Source organism: Gouania willdenowi, chromosome 13, assembly GCF_900634775.1.
Source record: "Gouania willdenowi chromosome 13, fGouWil2.1, whole genome shotgun sequence".
Lineage (NCBI taxonomy): Eukaryota > Metazoa > Chordata > Actinopteri > Blenniiformes > Gobiesocidae > Gouania > Gouania willdenowi.
In genome coordinates this window covers 2,285,776-2,311,153 of record NC_041056.1, presented here as the reverse complement: position 1 = coordinate 2,311,153, position 25,378 = coordinate 2,285,776, and the positions used below count along the sequence as shown (strand labels likewise).

At 40.9% G+C, this 25,378-nt stretch overlaps 1 protein-coding gene across 2 annotated transcripts in view; it reads left to right on the top strand.

Annotated features, from left to right (window-relative positions):
• The first annotated feature begins 1,583 nt into the window (after nt 1-1,583).
• Nucleotides 1,584-25,378, top strand: part of LOC114474862 (leucine-rich repeat and fibronectin type III domain-containing protein 1-like protein) — a 122,207-nt gene continuing 98,412 nt past the window's right edge. For both annotated transcript variants that reach the window (XM_028465433.1, XM_028465431.1), the window contains exon 1: nt 1,584-2,131. The gene's annotated coding sequence lies outside the window, so the exon portion shown is untranslated. The remainder of the gene's footprint in view (nt 2,132-25,378) is intronic.

The following is a 25,378-nucleotide window of genomic DNA, read 5'->3' as shown; positions in this document are numbered from 1 at the left end:
TTGGTTTATTTATGTTATTTCTTTGATATGGGATTTGTTGAGGCAAAAAATACATTTTCAGTTGCACTTTTAAAAAGAAAAGGAACTATTATGCAGTTTTGCATTGTTTACTATAGAGCCAGAATTTAAGGGGTCTATTCTACCATGTGCATAAATCAAAAAAGCCGCACAGCAGTGCTGTTTTTGTCTGTGTGCTATTCTCCCCCTGTACTTAAGTCAGTCACTGCGCGCCTTCATCCCAGTTACGCACTGTGGGTGGAGCCTCCCTGAAATGTGGGCATTCCCATTCAAATCTGGCTTTCTCCGGTGTGCGTAAGTCCTTTTCCAGTAACGTTCTTCTAACCCTGGAATAAGTGCAGCGCCCCCATAAGGTGAAACTGTATTACACTAGAAATATGGACTTAGTTACATTTGAAGCCACACAGCATCGTACGTCGTGCAGCAGCAGCTGTGATCACTCAGCTGCTGCTGTGTGATTAATTAAAACTGTGACAGACACAGACTTCTGTCCACGTTGGTCACAGTGATTCAACTATTTTCAACCTAAAGTCACAGTTTGATCCACTACAGAGTGAAACAATCTGTCATATGCAGATGAGGATGGAACGCAAACTGTTCCCACACATATTTTAATGAGGCTCAGCTCAGGTCACTTTAAACTATTTATATTTAAAACTGTGTAATATGGAAGTCAATAGTTGTGTTTCACTGTAAACATCTCTCTGTATTAAAGCAGGACGCTCTGTGGACGCGTTATTTCCTCATATCTACAGCATCTAACTCTGTCACGCTTTACAGTGATGATGATGATGATGATGATGATGATGATGATGATGATGATGATGATCAAGGAGAGAGATTTTAACTGTGACTCAGTCACACTGCAATAATCTGATCAATGATCTGATCAAATCAACCTGTTACATTGTTTATCAATGAAGGTGTTTGAAATTAAAAGTGAACTTTATCATTTTCACAGATTTCAATGACATTAACAAGCGTTGAGAAAATCCATGTTCCGTGATTTCTAGACAGCCCCAAAAAATGACATCACCTTTCTTTCAGCCCGCCTTCATTCACAGAATAAGTCCAGACGAGAGAATAGAACTTAAATGAATAGACTTCTTCTTCATCAACATTTGGACTTTATTCACATCTTTTTGACTTTAATTTCCACTTGATTCTCGTTTTTTCTACTTTATTTTTGTCATTTCTACTTCATGCTCGACTTTTCGACTTTATTCTCGACTTTTCGACTTTATTTTCAACATTTTGACTTTATTCTCATCTTTCGACCTTATTCTCGACTTAAATCTCTACTTTTTGACTTAAATCACAACATTATATTTCAGCGTTATTCTGAATTTCCCAAAAAATTACTTTCTCCATCAAAATTGGTCCTAATCCTTTTCTGAGTGAATTTGTCTCTGGGTGTGTCCTCTCTCTCTCTCTCTCTCTCTCTCTCTCTCTCTCTCTCTCTCTCTCTCTCTCTCTCTCTCTCTCTCTCTCTCTCTCTCTCTCTCTCTCTCTCTCTCTCTCTCTCTCTCTCTCTCTCTCTCAAACTTTACGTCTGTCTCCGTCTGTGATTAATAAACGGACGCAGCTGTTTCTACTGACACACACGGACACGGAGCGACGCACGCGCAGCTACGATGTGACGCTTGGAGCGGACTGTGAGAAAAAGGCGAGTCCCGGTATGCGGCGCGCGCTGCGGGTCCGCGTGCCTCCGCTGACGTGCACGGAGACGGTAAAAGTGGAGCTGTAGAGTAACGGAGCTGCGCTGTGTGAGTGTGGACACACCGGGACGGTTCCTGGATGTCAAGGACACTCCGGTGGCTCAGGTGTGAGACTCGGTCTGGATTCCCAGGTGCAAACCGGAGGTGCGCGTGGATTCTAGCGCAGTTTCTCCTCCCGGTGCCCGTCCGAGCTCCAGCTGTGCTCCCTCATCCCGGAGGAGCTCGTGCGTTGGATCGTAGCGGGAGTTTTGTTCCTGTTTGATTCGCTCCCGGTGGATTCCGGTGGATTCATCCGTGCACGCGCACCTCACTTTGGATAACCTGCCTACCGCGCACGGCCGGTGGAGGGATTTGCATCAAAGCGCGCACGCGGACGGACGGATGGATCGATGAAGGTGAGCAGATGCGTGCGCGTGCGTGTGCCTGCTGCAGCAGTTTTGTATCACTATTTTGTAGTAGTTTGTGATTTCCGATTAACGAGGATCTGATCCGATCATGTGTATGTGAGGTGCGCCCTGCTGTGCGCGCACGCGTATGTGTTGGACTCTGGGTATGTGCGCGTGTTTGGGCACTCGCTTGTGCGCCTTTGGGCATTGATCTGTGTGCGTGTGCGCGTGTGTCCTCTCTCTAAAGCTGCCTCATCATCCCGCTCCACTGACTGGTTACAGCTCCATCTATAATGCACGAGGCCGGGAGATGAGAGCACGAGACCTGAGGAGGGGGAGGGGAGGGGAGGGGGGGCAGGTACACAGGGGAGGGGGAGTTAGGGTGGGAGGCTCTACAGACAGGTGAACACATTCACGACAAAGTGTCTCATCAATAACAGACTGTGCCTGAAAGTTCCACTGAGTCCTCTGTGCATCACACAGGGGGAGGAGCCTGAGACATAGAGGGGGAGGAGCCTGAGACATCATGGGCCTCATCGCAGGTGTCCAACTCAAGACCCCGGGTCCAAACAAGGCCTTTAAATCATCCGATGTGACCCACAGTCATAGACAGTATAGTCGTACACACAGAGGGGATGTGGTTTCCCTTTGCCTCTGTTTTCAACGTTTCTCTGCGATTCTGTTCAAGGCCACTTGGAACTTTGCAATTCTCAACTCTGATTGGTTCAACAAAGCAAGGCTACGCTACGTATTGTATTTCATCAACAACACATTAAAAAATGACTCAGCGCTCAAGTAAAAAATCATTTTAGAATCAAAATTTAAGTCCAAAGGAAGTAAGGGTGTAAGAAAGAAATTGATTGATTGATATAACGTGACATGTCACCTCGTATCAGACCTTGTTAAACTATTTTAGCTTTATTTTCATAAAACATACTGGACGCTTTCATAGATGTGGTTACTTTCTATTAAAAATAATTTAAGAACTTATCAGAATCTGTTGCAGAAGAAAAAGTTAAACTTTTTTGAAAAAAAAGTAATTTGACAGTTTGATAAACATACCACTTACTTTTGGTATTTGTGCTTGGATTACAGTTTTGACCATTTAAGAAAATAAATGATTATTGATATTGCGATATATCGTGATGTATATCATTGTTTAGTATCGGGATATATTGTATTGTGAATCATATATATGTGAGAAATACCAGGATGTATACTATATGGGGACATTTTTTAAGTATGCACGGTGGACTCACTAGTCATACTCAACCGTCCCATAATGCATTGGGAGCTCAATGTAAAATGGTCCTGGAACAGACTTCAAATTAAAAATCCAATCATTCTCTTTTCAAAATAAAAGCATCTCTTCTTGTCTTCTGTTAATTTTTTTTAACTGTTTTCTAAGTGGGGCTCTTATTTTGAAGTTTCGTCAGTAGACCAATGGAGGCTCTCTAAAAATGTGTGAATGAAATGTGTGAATGAAATGTGTCTACGTGAGTTTTATGGATCAAATGAGCACATGTTGATATTCTACTTGGTCACTTTCTCACTTCAAATGTTTTTAGAACTTTCAAAGTAAAGGTGGAGAATCAACAGAGATATTTAGCCTCAGTGTGAACAAGGTTTTTAACGCTGTAGGTTCCAAATGCATCTTGGGAAACTTGGAAGTATACATCAGTGGGAACACTCATCATCCTAATCATACTATAGTATATACTGCAGGGCTCGCATATGCGAGTATATTTTCAATGTGTGCGAGTGAAAATTTCATCTGGTCGCATCTGTGCGAGTTCGTATAGGGTATTTTATACGTGGCGGCTGAGCGCGCCGTAACGTCCCACAGAGTGCACTACCGTAAAACCGTCTATAAACAGGCACTGCAAATTAGCTGGCGGCTAGGTTGACCGAGGATTTCGGAGTTTAGGCCGGCTTGACCGCAACGCCGCAGGTGAGGAGACGGTGCACGCTCACACAACCTTTCTGCAGGTAATGCAGAAAGTATAAACACCAATGTGCTCCTTTGGAGTGCGCGCTGTCCGTGGACGGAGCCAGGCATAATGAGTCGTTCACTGAGTGCGCGCTCACATTGAGGGCAGCAGTAAAAAGGAAAAACGTGCTGAGCTCAGCAATAGAGCGGACACACTCATCAGCGTGGAGGGACCAGAACTGATGGACTATGATACCAGGACAGATGTTCAGCTGTGGTTCTCTCAGAGCAGGGGTCTGCAACATGTGGCTCTGGAGCCTAATGTGGCTCTTTGACTCTTATACAATGGCTCCTTATAGCGTTAAAAAATATATTGAAATAAATAGTTGTTTTTTTTACAGAGGCTATTAATGATTAATGACAATTAAAATTGAGATGTAACAATTAGTTAACCTAAAATAAATCACGTTGTGCAATGACTCAGCACATTCCTACTTCACCTCCTACAACATCTACAGACCATCAACTTTCCTCCACCTGTGACTAACCTTAAGTTTTAAATCCCTGGTAAGAAACTAAACCAACAAAAACACTATTCTGGAAGAAAATACAGATTTGAATTGTGTGGGAACAGATTCATTTAACCACCAATGTACAGGTTAAATATGCAATTAGTGACAAACAAAAATACACAAAACGACAATAGCATCGACAAAAATACACAAAATATCGACAAAAGGACACAAAGCAACAATAGCGATGACAAAAATACACAAAAGACAAGAGGGATGACAAAGATACGCAAGTAATGACAGAGACACAACAAAATGACACAAAACAACAATAGCAACAACAAAAATACACAAAAGCAATGACGGAGATACACAAAACGACAATGGAAAAAATACACAAAAATTCTGAAAACACACATTAAATTTTCCTGCGTCACATCAGACGCACACTTAACGCCAGAGACCGACAACATACAACAAAAGGAATGAAAAATGGAAAATGACAACAGAAACGTGTGTGTGTGTGTGTGTGTGTGAAGCTGTGAGGGGCGGGGCATAGAGGGAAAGGAAGCAGGGACAGGAGACACCGTATCCATGGTAACCAGACTGTCTGATTCTCCATCATGTCCAGCTCTAACCTGAAGCAGGAGACTGTGTTCTTAAGACTCTAACTGCAGATCACCAGCTGAACCGTTACATCGACTGTAGTATGACATCAAAGCTCAGTAATTTACTCCTAGAGATCAAAGGACAAGAACGGGGGGCCGGGTTTAGCTTATTTCTAAATGTTGTGCGTCGTATTCTGCTGTTCGTTCAGCGCGCACGCACAAAGTACACCGATCGATGTCACAGTTGTGAGTAATTACACTACAAGTCACGAACAAAGCACCTCGGTGTTAATAATGTGCAGCTGTTTGAAAAGAATTATTCAGCGATGCCCGTTTTCCATTCTTAAAATGTCATTTGATCATCTTTCCCGGGTTAGACGACTTCACTGCTGTTAAACTTCAGGAAATAGCTGCAAAAATGAGATTTTAAACCAATGTATGAGTGAAATCTGACAATAGAAACACAGAAAACAAAGACTAAAATACACAAAACGATTAGAGCGACAACAGAAATACACACAATGACAACAGAAACGCAGAGTGTGACAACAGAAATGAGATTTTAAACAGAATTCTGAGTGAAATTTGACATATTTGTACTCATTCAGTCACTTGTTTTCAGAGGAAAAAATGTTTAAATGTGTGAATTTATCCTAAAACAGAAACGTGAGGCATTATTTATAGATATCGAGTGAAAAGAGAGGTTTCTATTCCATGTGTTCCCCGATCACGTAGAGTTCCCGAGGGTGCATCAGAGTGGTCTCAGCTGATGGTGAATGTGAGCTCAGATCCTCTGCTGTGATTGGTCAGCGACACGTCGCTGCTCTGTGACAGAGGAAAAGCTAAAGCTGCTAAAGCTACCAGGAAAAAGTCAGCAGGACAGATTCCAGGAAGTAATCCTCAGGAAGTAATCCTCAGGAGCCGCTGTGATTGGTCGTTGCCACGGCCACGCCCTGGGCTTTGTTTCTGGGCTTTGATTTAGTCTGAGGACGGCTTTGGTTTTACTGTTACACACACACACACACACACACACTGTCGATGTGATAACAATCCAGTGAGACGTGATAATGCTTTGTTTTCTTCTCACATGGAAACCATCAGAATGTGTTTGAGAGCGAGGGCGTGCTGCACACCTCCTCCTCCTCCTCCCACGCTTCACACAAAGGAGCAACGGCGCGGCCTCGCTCTCAGAGTGAGTTCAGGATTCACAGGCATTATTTAAGTGCTGCAGCCGCCACATCTTAAAGGTTCAACTCTAGACGAGTTTAAAACGAGGCCAACGCCAACGGAACGCTGAGTCACAGGGGGCGGGGCCACAAACAAGATCAGAGGGTCACATGATCAACATTAATGTCAGCATTAGAATAATGACCAACCTGAGAATTAACACAGGAAACTGTGTTTTTGTAGTTAAATCACGTAATTTAGTTGTAATTTTGGCATCATTTTGTGTTTTCCTGTTATTTTTGTAGTTGTCTGGTGTGTTTGACTAATTCTGTTATTTAGTGTGATTTGTAGCTGGTTTAATTTTCTTGCCATTTTGTAAATTTTTGTTGTAGTTTTTGTATATTTCGGTTGACGATTTTTCTTTTTTGTTGTTTTGTTTTTTGTGTATTGTTGTTCATTTTCTGTTATTTTAGTTGTCTGACTGCTTTTGCGTACATTTTCCCTCAACGAGTCCATTCATTGGATTTATTTATTATTTTGTGTGTTTTTGGAGATATCTGGGTATTTTTGTTGTGTACATTTTATTGACTTCGTAGACTTAGTTATTTGTTTAGACTTGTTTCTTTTTTGCTGTAATGTCTGTGCATTTTTGTATTGATTTTGTGTCTCAAATTGTGCATAATTTTGTTGTCCTTTTGTGTATTTTGTTCTAATTTGTGTTCTGTTGTGATGTGTATTTTTGTTGTGTCATTTTTTATTGTAATCTTGTGAGCTTTTGGAGCCATTTTTATAGATTTTTGTTGTGTTTCTTGTCCATTTTGCTGCAGTGTCATCTATATTTTATTGTGATTTTCTACGCTTTCAGAGTTATTTGTATAGATTTGTGTTGTGTTTTCTGCTATTTTGCTGTTATTTTTATTTTTTTTCAGTAATCTTGTGTTTTTTTTTTCCACTTTGTGTGTATTAAATTGTCCTTTTTTGTGTTTTGCTGTCATTTGTGTGTTTTGGACTTATTTTGTGTATATTCTGAGTCATTTTGTGCATCTCCTTTGTGGGTTGCCAGTTCTCCATCATGTCTGCTCTTGGCGATACTTCACTGCTGTGTTTCTCGTGAACTTTCACTTTAGTTTTTTGATATTTTTGGAGCTAATGGGATCCTTTCCCATTAACATGTGAAGCACTGGTTCCAGTTCACTGGTTTCTGCAGCCCTGCTGGTTAGAGTGTGTAGTTACTAAAGTGTGTGATTCATAGTGTGTATGCTTGTTTACGCTGCCTGGAATAAAAATCATGAGGAAATCCCGCCCTGTGTCTGTTGGAGAATTAATCTGAGGCTTAATCTGTCGTCCCAGAGCGTTTCCCCAATCCCTGCTCCATCTGTGAATTCTGCATCATTTTCTTTCTAGTATTTTCTCTCTATTTCTCCTAAAAACGACGTCTCCTGAACCACCGTCAGTCTGAGCCGCTGCTCGGCGTGGATTTATTTATCTTCGTGCTCGCTGTGCATTCTTTACAGCGTTTAATTGTGATGTTTCACATGGTATCAGATAGTTTCCCGCGCCCTGAGCAGCCCTGTGGTATCTCCAGTTTGGTAATTAGCAGCCTTCGACCTCGTCTCTTTTCATCTCATCGTCATCTCTGATTGTTTCTTCCACATGCAGATGTTTGACCCACATCTGCTCAAAGATTACACACTGTGGGTCCTTTTTAGTCTACAGTCAATAACGCATCCATCTATGCTTTTAAACAATGAATGGATTTCATTGGCTCCCAAGGCTCTCTCATCTACCACCAGGATGTTATGCAGACGGACTCTCCGTACCACCTCTCCCTCCTCCTCTCTCCCATCAACTAGATCAATTTAAGGTCGTCACACGTCATTTGACTGTAATCAGAAATGGAGCGACGTGATTAAGTTTCAACGCCTTCATTGGCGTCTGTCTACCCTCCCTCCCCCCAAGCTGTAGGAGAGGCGGGTGAAGCGCCCACAAGAGGCTGCACGCAAACGCCCCCCAGCGGCTGAAATTCTTTTTTCTTCTCTGCTCAGTTGATTCTTTCTGATTCTGATATTTTACCAAAACATTCATCTGAGATCAAATATTTGCTATTATAATTAGTATCATTTAGGTTCAGGAAGTGCATTCCAAAAATTCAGTTTTCCATAATAATGGAATGAATTTGAGTAATTTTGTGTAGTTTTGTTGTAATTTTGTATATTTTTGGGGTCATTTTGTGTTTTTTCTGTTGTCATTTTTTTATATCTTTCTATCTCTTGTGGAGTGATCGGCCTGCCAATGTAATCGACCAATTTTTGCTTGTTTTACTTGTATTGGCAACGGCCAATGCGCTCTGCTGCGTTCACCGATCCGCTTTATATACAGAGGCGCTGGAGACGGAGGCTGCAGAGCCCCTCCCCCCACTAGCAGAGCGTGAAGGAAGCTCTTGAACCCCAACGGCAAGTTTTAAACATTCAAACCATCTTTTGACTGTTTAACTTAGCTGACGTTGTTCCGTGTTGTTGTATTTAACGAGCAGCTGGCTGGAGGTTTTGTGTCTCTCTGCTTCTCACTCAGCGCTGCGCTGAGCAGAAGTTTTTAAAACTTTGAGAAGCAGAAACTTGATCAATTTGTTGCTTAATGCACATCTGACATCACGTTATTTTCCTCTGTTAATTAATGTTCTGGTGTTGTTTTAGAATGGAATTTTCATGAAATTAATCAATTTATTGTATTTCCTTGTTTTTGATTCTTCATTCATTTTGGATATTTGTGGTTTTATACACTTTACGAGTTATTTATATTGACTTTTCTTGTGTTTCTTGCTATCTTTCTGTAATTTATATGCGTTTTGTAGTAATCTTTTGTTTTCATGTTGTGTATATTTTTTTTTTTTGCCATTTTGTTTCAAGGGTTAGGGTTAAAGTCTCCAATTTTTGTTTTTCATCAACAAACATTTTTTACACATTTGCTTCTCTTCATTGGGAATTTTTCTCATTTTTTTATTGTATCGTGAGTATTTGGTTTCATGATCCTAATTTTCTTGTCATTTTGTGTATTTTTGGGGTCATTTTGTGTGATTCTGGTGTTTTTGTAGTCATCTAGTGTGCTTGTTTGAGTAATTTTGTGTAGTTTTGTTGTCAATTTGTGTTATTTTGTGTTTTCTTTAGTCATTTTGTGATTTCTCTGTTATTTTTTAATCTTTCTGTTTTTGTGTAGTTTTGTTTTTGTAGTTGTCTAGCGTGTTTGAGTAATTTTGTGTGTTCTTGTTGTCATTTTATGTGTTTTGCAGTAACTTTTACTGAATGTGTTTATTGTATTTCTCTGTTTTTGTTTATTTTTGTTTTTGTGTGTTTTTGGAGAAGTTTTCTTTTGTTGTTTTGTAGTTATTTGTAAAGACTTGTATTTCTTGCTATTTTGCTGTAATTTGTGTGTTTTTGGAGTTATTTTGTGCATTTAAAGTGTTAGGGTTACAGTCTCCAACTTTAGTTTTTTATTGACATCTGTTATTTTTCATTGAGAAGTTTTTTTTTTTTTCATTTTTTTTGTATCGTATCGTATTTCATATTGTGTTTTGTATCGTGAGTTGAATATTTGGTTACACCCCTCGTCAACACGTGAAACACTTCCTATAAATGGTACGAATAGCCTGACTCTCTCCTGTAAACATCTGGTCAGGTCATAAGTGGGCGTATCTTAGAGCTAGCAGACGCTAACTGTCCATGTCCGTCCCTAACGAGGCGATGGAGGTCAGAGGTGGGATTAGTTCTGTCCATCTACGGCGAGGATTGGAATCATGTGTCCATCATTGTGCGTCTGATCCAAAGTTTCCTCTGAGGGTGCGACGCTGCAGCGGGAACGGAATGAAACGAGGTGTAGAACCAGCCGAGGATTAATGGGAAAATGTTCCAACGTGTCGACTGTAAATGGAAAACGACTCCAGAGAGAGATGAGAAAACGCCATCCTGTCATCTAGCCCCGCCCACTTCTGCTGCTGCTGTACGACTCCATCTGTTTCTCACCTCTTTTCATTCTGAAGGTCATTCTTGAGCTCTGTGTGTGTGCGTGTGTGCGTGTATTCACAGTGTGAAGTAGAAGAAGAGAATGAGACTAAATAAAGTCATCGTGTGGGCGTGACCTTAAAACGCCAATCTACACAATGTGTGTTTTCCGGATCTCTATCTTATGTAACGATAAACATCTTCAGATGACCCTGTGCGTGTGTGTATTGATTCCAAAAAGCCGCGACAGCAGTATTTAAAGGAGAGCAGCAGTGCTAACTGATGAACATTCATCCAAATCATAAGAAAAAAATGCTTTTATTGTGGGTAAAAGGATCAATGGATCAATGGACTGATCAGCTGCTGTAGGCAAGAGTTGATGTTCAAATAAAACAAATAATCCAAAATTGATTGATTGATTGATTATACTTTATTAATCTCGAGGGGAAATTCAGTTTCTGTTACATCCCGACCAAGAAACATGAAAAAACAATCACATATAACATGGGGGGACAGGAACAGGAGAACTGTGGAGCAGCCAGCAGCAGGCCAAGGTAAAAAAGACAAAACCAATCTAAGGCTGCTACTGGAATAGTCCTTCCTATCTCCTTTCCTATCTCCTTTTCTATAAACCCGTGGATGACGTCACAGGGTTAAGGAAAGGTGTTAGGAGAGGAGTTAGGAAACACCTATCACATTTGTTCACTCAGATGCACTTCCACTGGGTGACTAGGGTAATAATCTGATGGCTGCGAAAGTTAGTGGCGTCATACGGGCTCTCCCGTGCCCAACCTCATTGAGAAAAATTGACCAATAGCGTTGAGAGACCAGCTGATCAGTTTCATGATTTAGATTTAGGATTGGGTGAACAGAGAGGCTGCTGTTAGATTATGACAAGACAAAGAGAGGCAAGCAGGAAAAAAAGGAGGCAGCGAAGAAAAAAGTGTCAGTCTCCTCTGAGAGCAAGGAGGAAAAAAAATCAACAAAACACAAATCTGTCAACAAAAGGTTACCTAAACACACAAAAATAATCAACATGTCACTAAACTTTATAAAAACACCAACAAAATATCAACAAAACGTCATGAAAAAAGAAAATTAACAAAACGCACAAACATGTCACCAAACCACACCAGAGGGGTGTTTGATCAAACCCAGCTCAGGGTTAAGTCCAGGTTTAACCTGAGAGTCTGGCTCTGTTAAGCCTGGTTCTAACTGGAAAAGTGGTTTCATCAACGAGAAAACACCCTGGTTACCATAGTAACACAGTCCGTAGGTCAAACCTGCTCTTACCAGGTTTAAGCAGCAAGCTTTGCTTAATCTGCTGAGTCATTCTTATGAAACCACGTCCTCATTATTAAAGAATTCATTTAGTGATGCTTTAAAACACTCAATATAAGATCTACAGAATTCAAAATGAGTCAAAAAGACTTTTGTTATACTTATATATATATATATATATATATATATATATATCGCTTTAACACTGTATTTTAAAAGGAAATGTAACAGAATATGATGGTAAATGTTTAAATACGATTTAAAATCGATACAAATGACGATAGAATGATTATCTTATTACATGTTTAATGTGTACTGTATTTTTCATGATACATCACAGTCTCCACATGTTTAAACCATCAGTAATAATATATAAAGATATGTGTGTATCCTTATGTGTCCATTCATTGATGAGAGATTAATAATGAGAAAGCTGTGGCTATACAGAGAGGGAGGGGCTTTTTGGGAGGTGCAGCGTTGGGCTGTTCATTTAAAAAAACTAATCAAACTCACATATCAGTGTGTGATCATAAATGCTTCAGTGGTTTTCTGTGAACATTGACTAAACAAACTTTAACCATTTACTACTTTTAAAATGTTCAAACTACAGAAACTCCGTCCTTTATTCTCACTGCTCAGTAACAGATGATGTCACATCCTGTTGGTCTCGCTCTTTAATCATTAAACCTGTCATCGATCTCGTGGGTCTAATGAAGACGTTCACTTAAGTTAAACGCTGTCAGCTGATTGGCTGAGCTGGAGAGCTCCTAGCTGAGGAGAGATTGATGGAATGAGAAAAGGGGGCGTGGTCACAGTTGGCTTGGCTAAACCAGGTTTAAACCATAAGCCTGGCTCTATTCAGAACACTTTGATGAGTGTGTGTGCGTGTGTTAGATGGAGGTGGCAGGTGAAGCCTCTGTTGATTTACCCTCTATTTCACTGTCCATTACACACACACACACACACACACACACACACACACAGCTGCTCAGATGATCTGGGACGGTAGAGGTCAAAGGTCACAGTCAAAATGAACTAAGCTCGAGTTTCACTCGTTTTTTTTTCTGTTTCATCATCGTTCTCTGTTCAAATGACTCTAATTTTATATTCTTCAGATCATTTATGAAATCAGGAGGTTTATGCTGAAATCTCACCAGATTATGACATGGGAATGTTTAAAAAAAGGAGGAAAACAGTTAGTTTTTCTGAACATTGACTCTGTGTTTCTGTCACTTCAACATTTGAATCTCTCAGTTTTCAAACATTCTAAAGTGAATAAAAACGTGTCGTTCACTCCTGTGTGTTCATCGCTCACTGAAGGACACTCGTGCTTTTATTCCAAGGTTGAGTTTTTGCAGCTCGTGCAGCAGCAGGTGTTAAATAACCTTCCTCATCCTCCTCATCCTCACTTTCAGCCCAGGCGTCAGAAAATAAAGGCCTGGTTGGGCTTTAGCGACGCTAGTGCACAACTAGTCGAGATTGGAGGAATCCTGCAACAACGGGAGGAAGAGGAAGATGGAGGGAGGAAGAGAAGGAAGGCAGACGGGGAGGAAGCACAGGGAGGATGGCAGCCAATTAGGTGGCTCCGCTCAGTGTGAACAGGGAGACGGGTTCTGTCAGTGCTGTGTAAAAATAGACTGTGTGTGTGTGTGCGTGTGTAAAAGTGTTGTAATTACACTTCAGCGTCTGAAATCTCTCCATCGTTTCATCAGAAATGTAAAACGTCTTTGCTCGGTTGTGTTTAATTTGTCCGTCAGTGACACTGTGTGCGTTTATCCAACAGTGGAAGTGTGTGTGTGCATGCGTTTGTGTGTGTGTGTGTGTTTTTCTGACATAAGGGGCGTGTGCAGTCACACACACACATACAGCGTTGATGTAGCGAGTGTTTCCATGTCAGTCGTGGTCGTTAAACTCGGTCGTCTGTCACATTGTGACAGACTCGTGTGTGTGTGTGTGTGTGTGCTCCGTTGGGTAATAAAGGAGCATTGGAGAGACGTGCACGCTCCCCTGAGACGTAAAAAAGCAGCCGCTGCGTTTGAAGCAGATCTGTTGGAGAGAAGGAGGCGCAGGCTCGGCTGGAAACTCGGGCTCTGGAAGAACGCTGCAGGACTTGTTTGAAGCGTCCCACTGCAGCTCACACCTCGTTCAGCTTCACTGTTAATGTTCCCGCGCTCTCAGTGCAGATCGTAGCGTTAACTATTCACACAGCCTCAGGGCCTCAGGCACCATGTGCTTTAAGAGCCAATCCCACAACTCACTTTAAAAACTTCTGCTGAGTCGTCGTCTTTCCCTAATCGCACTCATTACAGGACTGTTCAACTTGCTGAAATCATTCCAAACATGATTTACATCATTGATGGAGTTCACTATAGTTAACGCAACAAACAGATTTGACGTCCAGTCGTTTAGCTACACGTGCTAAAGCTAAAATTAGCTTAGCCGTTTTACAGTGAAAAAAAAAAAAAAAGTCGCATTTTGTGCAAAAATTGAAATTTGTCTTTCTGTTCACTTGTTTACGATGACAATGTGTGTAAATGTAAAATATGCATGTGACAGTATAATTGTGTTGTATTGTAATTTACACTTGATCTAAAAAAATTTGAATTTTTTTTTCTTTCTTTTTTTTCTCTTACTTTTAAAATGATTTAAAATAATATTAAAAATGTTGCCATTTTACTTTCAGGAAGTGAATTCAGTCTCACATGAATTAAAGGAAATTTATATCTATATTAAATTAAAATTAAAGATTATTATGATGCATCTTTTATTAAATTCCACATGATCATGTTGGAATCTTATGGAAAACAACTTCAAAGTTCCTTTAACGTGGGAATGTCACAAAATAACACCAGCTGAAACCAGCCCAGTGTTTTAGAAGCTAGTCACATGATAACATGGTCACCAGTTCGGCCATAACAGCAGAAAATACTGCTTTATTATGAAGGGCTGGTTTTGGAGGTGTTTTTGTGATGCTAAAGGGGTCGTCTCCATGGTAACAAAGTGTCTTCTAACCTCAGTTAGCTTATCCTGCTTGTTCTGTGTAGATCTTTGGATAAATATAGTTTTTTTTTTTTTTTTTTTTTTTCGTGAATTCCATCCATAGTGCAGCTGTGATGTCTCTACTGTCCTCAGTGAAACAGTGAATAATACATGATGTTATCAGAGCGCTAGCGTGTGCCAAAGCAGAGCCGCTATCCACTGTTATTGTAGAAATTAATCCACGTTTCTGTGTTTTAAATGTCACATGAAAGAGTTCCCGTGTCCTTTCCCTCTGCCGCAGTCACAGCTTTGACGTGTTAACACTCTTTTAGTCACGCCTCAGTCACATCTCTGCTGTTATCTGAATGTAATTGAGCTGCGGCGAGAAAACCGCAGCGCGTTTTTGTGGCTAATGCTTTTAACGGAGCTCATTATAACGTCCTTCAGACGCTCAGACGTTCATCGCTCAGCTGCTGTGAATATTTCACTGTGGAATGATGTTAAAGCTAATTAGCTACAGTTACTTTTAGCATCAGTTCACAGGCTCTTCACACAGGACGGGAGAAACCAAACCAATGCACGCCATCTTTAATAATAGATTAATAAAATAAATTAAAAATTAAAGCAATACAAAAGGTAAAGAGAAAATATTTAGATTTTTGTGTATTGCTGAGCAATAATTTTGAGTTTTGTTTTGGTTTCCGTTTGCGTAGCATGAGATTTAGCATTAGCGTTGATGTGTCCGTCCTTTTGCTACGTGTTCAGAATATGGGAATATGTGATTTTATTCCCAAAACATTATTTATGAAACCTTTAATCACCTCCAGTTAGGAGTGTCCAGATGCGATATCGGGTATCGTCTGATATCTGCCTGAAAACAAATATTAGATTCAAATTTCTGAAATCTTTTTTTTTTTTTTCTTCACCAATTCGTTTTGTGTTTATTTTATTCAATTGTGGAATACTGTAGATATTATGTTGAAGGTTCAAATGTATGTAACCAATTGGTTAATAATAAATGTGTCACTTTTTCTCATCCCTACTGTTGCTGACTATTGTTCTCTGTTTGAGTAACAAACACCCGGTTTCTGTTGACACGCTCTGGTGGCGGAAGTTAAAGAGTAAATCACGGACTGATGAAGATGCACAAACCCTGAGGATAGAAGTCCTTTTGGGTGAGAGTCCACTCGCTAACTTCAGCCGTCAGAGCGTGTCAGCGCACTGTTTAAGGGAGAGTAAAAGTCCCTTAGGAGAGCTCTTCTTCTCTGCTTCATCGTCTACTACCTAAACCTCAGAGTTGGCACTGTCGCCCCCTGTGGTCACAGATTTTTTTCAGGTCACAACTGTTTTTATTGTCTTTCTGTAAACAAAAGGTTTACATCGATATCTTTGACTTTTCCTGGTTTTAAAATTCAACTCAACTTTATTTGTATAGCGCAATGTACAACAAAGTCATCTCAATGTGTTTATCAAATTATAAAACTCATAATAACAAAGAAAAAACCCAGCAAGATCCACATGAACAAGCATTTAGCGACAGTGAGAAGAAACAACTCCCTTTGAACAGGAAGAAATCTCTGTTAGAACCAGGTTCAGAGATGGCAGCCATCTGCGTGGACTTGTTGGGGTTAGTGGACAGAAGGACCAACAGAACAGGATAGAGAGATAGAACATCAGAGTGTTCTAGTCTAGTTGAACCGTGAACCACAGATCAGGAACTAACGACATCAGCTTCAACACCTGAAACAGAGCAGAGAGAGAAGGACGAGGAGAAGACACTGACTGCAGAAAAACATGATACATTATTATCAAGTCAGCCTGTGTTGGTCTTGGACCTCACTCACAGTGGCCTAGTCAGCACTTATTATAAAGGTGACGAATCGCTTCCTGTTTATTGGTAAGCTAACAGCGACTCCACGGTCTGTAAATGTGACCGTTTACAGACGACTCCATGTCCGCTTTGGCGGTTAGATTATGATTCAACAAGTTATTTTGACAGAAAAAGCTGTTGAATGATCTAAAAAGCTGTTAAATTATCTGAAAAGCTGCTAAATGATGTAAAAATGTATTAAATGATCTAAAAATCAGGCTGAATGTTTCACTCCATTAGAAAACAATGGGATGTTTACAGGAAGTGGGGCCCTGTGACATCATCAATCATGTGATTTCAAGATGGAGGAACACAGGCTCTAAAACTGTAAAGTAGTAACATTTTTAAAATGAAATTAAGTGAATATGGTTTATAATAATGTGTTTGTTAGACATAGATCTACTAATAAGTACATTTAAAAGATTTTAGGCCACATTTGTAAAAAAATAGTAACATTTATTTGATCAAAGCTAAACTAAATGTTGCGTATCACTGAGTGATGTTCAGTTATTGATCAGGTGTGTGTGTGTATGACTGTTCCTAATGGTTCATCCTGTTCTCACTGAGACACTCAGACTGAAATCCTCCAAAAACAAAGCCCTCGGTTTCTCTCTTTCTTTCATCATCTGTTGACTCGTGCTCTCCTTTTATCTGAGAGCTGCAGGGAGGCGAGACGGTGTCACACGTACCGACGTCTGTGAGCTCATTAGTGTCTCAGTGGAAGGCTGTGGATGAGCCTCTCCATTAGAAACAAGAGCAGCATTGATCCTGTCTCTGTGAAGGTCAAAGAGAACCCTGGGAGAGAACGGGAACATCTCAGTGTATAGCAAATGTTTTCATTCTGTCTCCTTCAGCTCAAAGCTCCTCAACCTGTGGGTTATCCTCCTCTAGCCTTTGGGGGGCGCTATGCTAACCTGAGGAGGGTTTTTATGCTTGTTTTGCATCTGGTGCTTCAGTTAAAGCTTTACATATTCATATTATACACATTTTGCAAACTTTTACTGCTATTTTTGGCAAGGGTTTTGTTATTTATTCATTTATTTTTTGTATCTTTTGTCATTTTGTGTATATTTGTTGTCCCTCTGTCTATATTTGGAGTGGTCTTGTGTATTTTAGGAGTCATTGTGTTGTACTCTCTGTGATTTTGTGTGTTTTTAAAGCTTTTGTATTCTTCCTTGATTTTTACTTGTACTAATTACTAGTCCATATGTTTAATTAGCTTAGCATGTAAAGTCCAGTCCCACAAGTTTGGTTAGCTTAGCATGTAGCGAACCAGTCCCACTTCACCCTGTCCCTACATTTCTTGTTAAATCCTGCATAACTTCACTTGCCCCCTTTATCACCAACGTCATTCACTTATGTCTTATCTCTGGTACTGTCCCTCTCTCCTGAAGAAACCTGGTTTGGACCTCACCAACTTCAACAACGTCCCATTTCAAACCTTCCCTTCATCTCCAAAATAATCGAAAAATCTGTCGCGGCTCAACTCCATAACCATCTCTTCACTAACAATATTTACGAGCAGTTTCTATGCGGTTTTCATCCCCTTCACAGCACTTCTCCAACTCACTAACGACCTCCTCATAGCTTCAAACTCTGGTTTACTTTCTATTCTCATTCTTCTCGACATCACTGCAACTTTTGACACCATCTCTTGCTTAATTCTCCTTGACAGATTCTCTTCAATTGGCATAAGCCACACCCCCCTCGCTTGGTTCACTTCCTATCATTCTGGTCGCACACAATTCATTCTACTGAAATCCCACAATTCAACACTTTCCTCGTCCATGCTGGTGTTCCTCAGGGCTCTGTCCTATGACGCTGATGACACCCAGCTCTACCTCTCTACCAAACCATCTTCATCAACCAACCATTATTGATTACTGCAACTCACTTCTGTTTGGCCTCCTCAACAAACCCCTCCAGAAACTGCAGCTCCTTCATAACTCTGCCGCACAGATCATCACACTGACCCCCACTACTCACCATATCACCCCCGTTTTACAACAACTTCACTGGCTTCCCATAAAACAAAGAATCAACTTCAAAATACTCATTACATTCAAAGTGCTTCATAACCTGGCCCCTCCGTACATATCTGACCTCCTCCACATCGCCCATCACCTGCCCGCACACTCCGCTCCTCCTCCACCTTTCTGTCCCACCTGTCAAACTCATCACCGTGGGGCGCAGAGCATTCAGCCGCTCTGCTCCCCAGCTCTGGAACTCTCTCTCCCTGACCTCCATACCACAGATTCCCTGTCATTATTCAAATCTCACCTGTTCAGACAGTCCTACACCACCTAGTCACACACTCACCATCTCAATGTCGTACTCTGTTTTATTCTGTTGCTCCTGTTTTTATGACTTTTGGGTGTTTTGAAAGGCACTTTTAAATAACGTGTATTATTATTAGCTTAGCATGTAGCAACCAGTCCAACGTGTTTGATTAGCTTAGTACGTAGCAGCTGTAGCTGAAAGGGCTAAAGGTTAAAGGGGGCGGGGCTGAGATAGTAAACGTGTGCATGCAGTCAACTGGTGATCATGTTATCTGGTGACCTGTTTGTGAACAAACAGAGCATGTCCTCCGTGACTCTATCAGAGCGTATTCCCACCACTTCTCTTTAACGTCATCATTAGCTCCATCACCACCTCCTCTGATACACCTGCTGACTGGGAGGATTGTGCAGCGTTCCCAGGATGCTTTAGGTCAGAGCTGGGTTATGATTCCTTCTTATTCACAGAATACATGTGTCTTGTTGTGTTGTTAAGGATCCTCAGTGTGACATCCATCTGATATGAGCTGTGAGATATTAATAGAGCAACTGTTATCTAGTGTAATGTGAGAGTGATTCCTGTGGTTTCTCCTCCCTCTGGGACCATGTGACACTTGAGGAATGATGTGAGGAGCTCAGAGTGGAGCGCCCTCACTCCGCTCTGATTAGACCAGCTGACATGGAGTCAGGAGATGCTGTGAGATCACAGAGGAGGTCTGACATCACTTTAACACATTTAAACTAAAGAAAACGTGCAAATAAACAGCATATGAAGTGCATAGAATCCAGTTTTACTTTGAAAGATCTTGACTTCCTCTTCAATTTTTTCTCCTGTGATTCATGCAGCGTTTCTCAGTGACTTAGACACACACAGTCAGTTTAGCTCCCGATCCTGTCTTTGTCTCTATCCTGTTCTCCATCACGTCCCTGTCCTCCTTCTCATCCTCTCACAAAGACACGAGACGATCAAACTCATGTTTGTTTAGTGACACGTAGACCTGATGATAGTCACACAAAGATATGGAACTGGATTAATGTGGCGGAGGACAAAACAACACAACAAGACGCACAAAACAAACCGTGGCAATGCACAACATGATGCATGACACATAAAACGATACACAACATGACACAACATATTTAGAAGGGATATGAAAGAGATGCTGCACAGGCTGTCAGAAGTAACACAAAAAAACACAAAGACTCACAAAATACTCGTTAATGAGACGATGCAGAGCTCCTTCTCCTCTTCCTCACCTCATCCTTCCAACCTTCATCCTTCATCCTTGGCCTCTCTCTTCACCTCTCCTCTCTGTCTGCTTGTTCCTCCTCACTAGCTCCGCCCCCTTTACCCTCATCTATCTCAGCCTTCACGCTTGCTCACCTTGTCCTCCACCTGCTCCTCGCCCCCCGACACACCTCACCCTGACCCCTCCATCACCTCCTCAGCCGTAACCATAGCCTCCACCGATGGGATTCAGTCTCTTAAAGCTGCAGTATGTAAATCTAAAAAGGAAAAGTTAATTTATATTCACTTCCTGTGAGGCTGGTGTTATGATTTAACTGGTGACCAATGTAACTGGTGATTTTGTTAAAGATTTTAAAATGTGTGTGTGTGTGTGTGTGTGTGTGTGTGTGTGCGTGTGCGTGTGTTTAGTCTTCACAGTAGAACACACATGAAATGATAACATTAACACACTCCATGACTCTATAAACTAACAGAATTACTCCTAAATACACAAAACAAAATCAAAAACATACAAAACTACAAATAAAACACACAAAATGCAAAAAATGGCTCCAAAAATGTGACCACAAAAACACATGAAAATAGAAAAAAACACAAAAATACACAAAATCATTCCAAAAATATTACAGTAAGACAAAAAACATCAAAAACTCACAAAACTACAAAAAAGTGCAACTAATACTCACACAACAGCAACAAAGTGCACAAAATGGCTCCAAAAATGACCACAAAACCACATAAAAACAATAAAAAAACACTCCATGACTCCATAAACTAACAAACTAATTCCTAAACACACAAAACATCGAGAACACACAAAATGATGTCGACAAAAACACATGAAACTAGAAAAAACACTTAAAGAAAAATACACAAAATGTCAATCATTTTGAACTGCCTGCTGCTAATGTTCATTCATTCCTTCACTAAGCTCAGTTTTATTTTAATTTCCCAGAGGAAACTTCTCAAAGGGATCAATAAAGTTTTGTTTTTAATCAAATCAAAAACACGGAGAGCGTTTTCCTGAGGCACACGGACACACACTTGCCGTCAGTGTGAGTGAGGGCGGGGCAAAGAGGGAGGGAACAGGGAAAGGAAAGGCAAGCCTAGACAAATGAAGGTGTTGGTGAATCACAGTGTCCTGCTCTAGTTTGTTTTATATCTACATCCCAGAACATAAACACACAATACGACTCATAAACGCACAAAACAACAAAAAAAATGCACAAATAGACTGAAAAACACAAAAAACAACAACAAAAACAAAGGAACTCAAAAAATACATGAAATGATTTAAAAACAAATACACAAAACCAGAGAGGGGGGGGATTAACACTTATATAACTGTGTTTAATCAGAGTTCACGCTCAGGTTCTGGGTTATATATTTGCATAATGCTAATGTAGCTCCTCCCTTCAGCTGCTGTATGTTTCTGCTCTATGGGAACGTTTCTAGGATGATGAAGACGAGTGTTTTATTAGACGACTTTAGGGAACGTTTCCCACCACAATCCACAGATAGACGTGTCTGAATGTGAGCCGTGTTGTTGGAAAGTTCAGTGAACGCACCGCGGGTCGTTCCTGTGAGGTTCAAAGCCTCGGTTTGATGGTCCTCACATGTGAGTGGAGCAGAACCTCAGGGTTCACACCAACATCAGCCTCTGCAGCTTTACAACGTTGGATTTCACCTCTGGAGACACAACAGAGTTAGTTTAAAAAGAGTTAATGCTCACGCACTGCGAAAACACAACTCTGACATACACAGCGAATGCTTCAGGGGTCACACTGAAAAAAGCACTGGTGTTAAATTTTACCAAAATAACACAAAATCACTCAAGAACACACAAAATAAAAACTCAGAAAACAAGAACAGAAACACACAAAATAACTTGCGTGGGTGGCATTGATAAAAGGTGATGTAGGGCTCTCTGGGGGCTCGGTCAGTGCGCTTGGGGGCCAGCCCTTGCTAGCTCTGTGCCCACCGGCGGGCGCCCGCTGGCTGCCCGTTCAGCGCACCTCTGGCCGTCTTCTGGGCATAAGCCTTGGCTCCTCTGCTGGGGTCTCGGGCGGGGCGCTCTCTGGGCCCTCCCCTCGGGGGGTTGGGTGCGGGGGTGGGGGTGTTCGGATGTTGGCGGGGGCGCCGGTTTCTCGGCTCTTTGGCGCTTTCTCGGGTGTGTATATGGGGGTCGGTGGCTGCATCTCGACTTGGGATCTTGGGGGCGTCTTGGGGCCCGGGGCAGCGCTTGGGTTTACAGTAGTGGTTCTTGCACAAACATTGGTCATGGATGCACTGGCCTTAGACTGTGGGATAAAACTCATACTGGGCTTAACTTTAGACACGTTGAGCCTAAATACCTGCTTTAGGTTTTACCACTCACTCATTCCCTCTGTCCACAGCCACCACCATTAAACCTAAGCTTCACACTGGTCACCAGACTGGCTTGATTACACAACACAATAATCACAATATACACAACTACTGTATAACATCATATCTCACTCTCACTTTAAAATAATCAACTCTTTCCCACCCTTTACATGTCCTACCTTGAGTCTCTCCTCCCTGTTCCCTCCCCCTCACCCAGGTGTAACACTGCCCTCTCTTTTTACATCCTCCCTTTAATAAAGTATTTCTTACTCTTCCTTAGGGAGGGCTGGTCATGGTCACAATTATGCAATAAATTAAATTCATTTATTTAATTGCAATAATAAAACATGCATTGCTGTCTTAAAAATATTGCACTTCTTGTAGTGTTGACCTTTGACAGCATGTGCAGACAAAGTAAAAAAAAAAAAAAAAAAAACAATAACATAAACCCACCAAATGATGACAAAACCACTCAAAAACACACAAAAGGGACTAAAAAAATGTACAAAACAACAACAAAAAAAATCAAACACACAAAAACGGGAACAAAATTATGACAAAACAACAAAAATAAAGTAAACAACTGAAATGAATACACACTGTATACACACCCAATGACTCCTTAAACTAAAAATACTACTTCAAAATGAGAACAGAAACAAAAATAAATGAGTGAAGTATATGAAATGGCAACAAAGCTCACAAAATACTGCAAATTGATGTTCAGAGTGATTGTGTGGAAGCCTGAAGCAGGAAATGAGACGTTAATCTGTATTTATAGCTCTATCAAAGCTCCGATCCCTCGTACTGATACTGAGTGACACACACAGCGTTATCATCGTAGGTGACGGACAGCGAGCGGAGCAGCAATGAACGCGTGCGAGGACAGTCCAGCATCTTTGTGGATTAGGAACGCTTCGTTAATCCCATTAGATCAAGTCCTCCAGGGTTTAATTCCCTTGATTTAATCCAGTCAATAAGAGCCGAGGGATTCCTTTAATGTGCAGAAAAATGTGGTTCAGCCTGAAATGCGATGAAGACGAGCGTAGTGTGACATGATCGAATAAACTGAGCAGGAATCCTTCAAACCCTCCTTGGTTCTTAATCCGTCTTACACATTACACATGTTGGAAAAATGATTAAAGAAAACACGGATCCTGAACATTCGATATAACAAGACGCTTTTGAATCAGGTGTAATCACCTCAGATGGACTGTTTTTAGAGACATAAATTGTTATTTATTTAATCTTTTCTTTAAATCAGATCACAGTATGACACCAAAATGACTCATATGCACGTTTTTGGACAATTTCACACATTTTGACGCCATTTTTCCATGGAAAACATGTGACTGGATGTCGAATTTCTCACAACGTGATTTCAGTTTCTGTAAAATGTTTAGAATGTTTGGTATGATTTGAGAAAGTTTCAATAGATGGTAAAGTATTTAGCATGTTTTTAGAGTTGCACATGCAATAACTCTTTGTCATGCTAAGAGTATGCCTGCTACCTTGATGCTAACGATGCTAACTCAAGGAAATCCAAAGCAGAGAGGAGATAAACAGGTATCTGTGCGACTGTATGCAGATGATGCAGCTCTTTCCTAACCTCTACTTTGTTTAGCGTGTACTTAGCATGTTTTCAGAGTCGCACATGCAATAACCCGTAGTCATGATAGAGCATGAATGCTAATTCATTGCTAAAAGATTGAAATCTAAAGCAGATAGTTGAACAATGTCTCTGTGCATCTGTTTGCAGATGATGCAGCTGCGTAGCTTCCATCTTGTTTGGCATTAACCCCTAGTCACGCTAAGACTATCTCTGCTAACTCAATGCTAACGATGCTAACAGATTGAAATCCAAAGCAGAGTGGATATAAACATGTATCTGTGCGACTGTATGCAGACGATGCAGCTCTGTACGTCATCAGTGTTCTCCAGATACAGAAACTACTGAGTGTGCGTTACTAACGATGACGTCAGCGGCGTGTGGCACTCGTCAGAGGATCTGTGTTTTCATGACATGACACAAGTAATGTTATATGCAGGAAAAAGCTGCTGCTCAGCTTTAAATAACATGCTTCTGTTACACTTTCATACACGTTAGCTCCAGAGCTTGCGGCGGCGTGGTCCTCGGAGTCTCATTAAAGCTTGTTTATTCCGCGGAGCCGGAGGGTTGGAGGTCCTGCTGATTGGTCTCGACAGAAGACGCTCTTCCCCGATACCACCCCCCCCATCCCCACCCCCACACACACCCCCGTGATGTCACAGAGGCGAGGGTTTTTTTGTGTGCGTGTCCTCTCACAGAGCACGGGTGTCAAACACGGTTTAATTCACGGGACCAACACAGAGCTCTTTGAGCTCACATGGGCTCAGGGAAAAAAGCGCGAGTTCAACATGAATGTGTCCTAGTTTACATCCCCATGTATAAAATCAATCTAAAGTATATAAAGCACCAACAATATCAAGAAATTCACTTCAATCTTCAACATTTTTAACCAATCGTGGTGTCAGAAAGAAAAGAAACGACTTCCATCATGTGATATAATCATGGGTAAAACTGTGATCATGCAAATATTGTGGCGTTTAGTGTAATGTATTTGGTTGTATTTATGTATTTGGAGAAACAATGATTTATATTTTCTGTCTATTTTAACTTTTCCTGCTGAACACATTGGATGCTCTAAAGCAGGTGTTCTCAACCTTGGGGTCAGGACCCCATTTAGGCTCATGAGACACTAGGAGAGGGTTGCCAGATGCCTTCAAGAAACTAGGAAATATTTTTTTTTAACAATTCAAGCTGATTTTTGCTTATTTTTTACCCTTTTTCTGTAACTACACCAAACTTGCCTATTTTAACCTGTTTTTATAACTTTTTCCTGTCATATTTTTGCTCCTTTTAATGTATTTTTGCCACATTACTCCCATTTCTGACACTTGAGCACTTATAAATTCTTTTCACCACGTTTCCACCTAATGTCACATATGTTGACCTCATTATTGTCACTTTTAACCTCTTTTA